The sequence below is a fragment of the Octopus bimaculoides genome, unplaced genomic scaffold (genome assembly GCF_001194135.2).
Source record: "Octopus bimaculoides isolate UCB-OBI-ISO-001 unplaced genomic scaffold, ASM119413v2 Scaffold_9911, whole genome shotgun sequence".
In the NCBI taxonomy this organism is placed as follows: domain Eukaryota; kingdom Metazoa; phylum Mollusca; class Cephalopoda; order Octopoda; family Octopodidae; genus Octopus; species Octopus bimaculoides.
In genome coordinates this window covers 74-761 of record NW_026302602.1, presented here as the reverse complement: position 1 = coordinate 761, position 688 = coordinate 74, and the positions used below count along the sequence as shown (strand labels likewise).

Genomic DNA, 688 nt, shown 5'->3' with positions numbered 1-688 from the left:
AAGTTCCGCCGAGGCCCACTTTGCCTTTTATGTTTTTGTGACCGAAAAAAGAAAATTGTATCAGTCGATCACTGGGGTCGATGTAATCGAGTTAGTCCTTTCCCGGACCCTTCTGCGTTTGTGTCATAATTTGAAACCAATATTTTTCTTGGTGAACTGGCAAAATCGTTAGCACGCCGGGCAAAATATTTGTATGACATTTACGGACTATTTTCAGGATGTTTTTATAGTGTGAGCAAGAGAACAGCTTCTTTGAAAACATGATTATGTGTTTTGACCGAGAAATTGATTTGTTCAGGCTCGGATATAATCGTATTCTACCGCCATTATTCTAGATAGAGATTATTGGAACGCTGAGTAAGCAGCTGGTCTTTCAGCCGTGATCGTCTAGTGGTTAGGACCCCATGTTGTGGCCGTGGTAACCCAGGTTCGAATCCGGGTCACGGCAGTATCAGCTAGTTTATTTTCATACATATTTTTCTCATTTTATTTATTTTCTCAATAAAGTGCCATGTGATATGCACTACGTTCTGGCCGTGGTAACCCAGTTTCGAATCTTGGTCACGGCAGAGCGGTTAACTATTGTATCTCTTACATTTTTCTTTTTGTTTCGTATTTTATTGATGCTCTTGATATACTGCAATGCGATATCGCAGCTATATCTCTTCCTGTTTTCTGTATTACTTTT

The 688-nt window shown here is 39.8% G+C and overlaps 1 non-coding gene across 1 annotated transcript; it reads left to right on the top strand.

Annotated features, from left to right (window-relative positions):
* Positions 1-376: 376 nt before the first annotated feature.
* Trnah-gug (transfer RNA histidin (anticodon GUG)) lies at positions 377-448 on the top strand. Its single transcript has one exon. It is a non-coding gene; the product is annotated as a tRNA-His (tRNA).
* Positions 449-688: the final 240 nt, after the last annotated feature.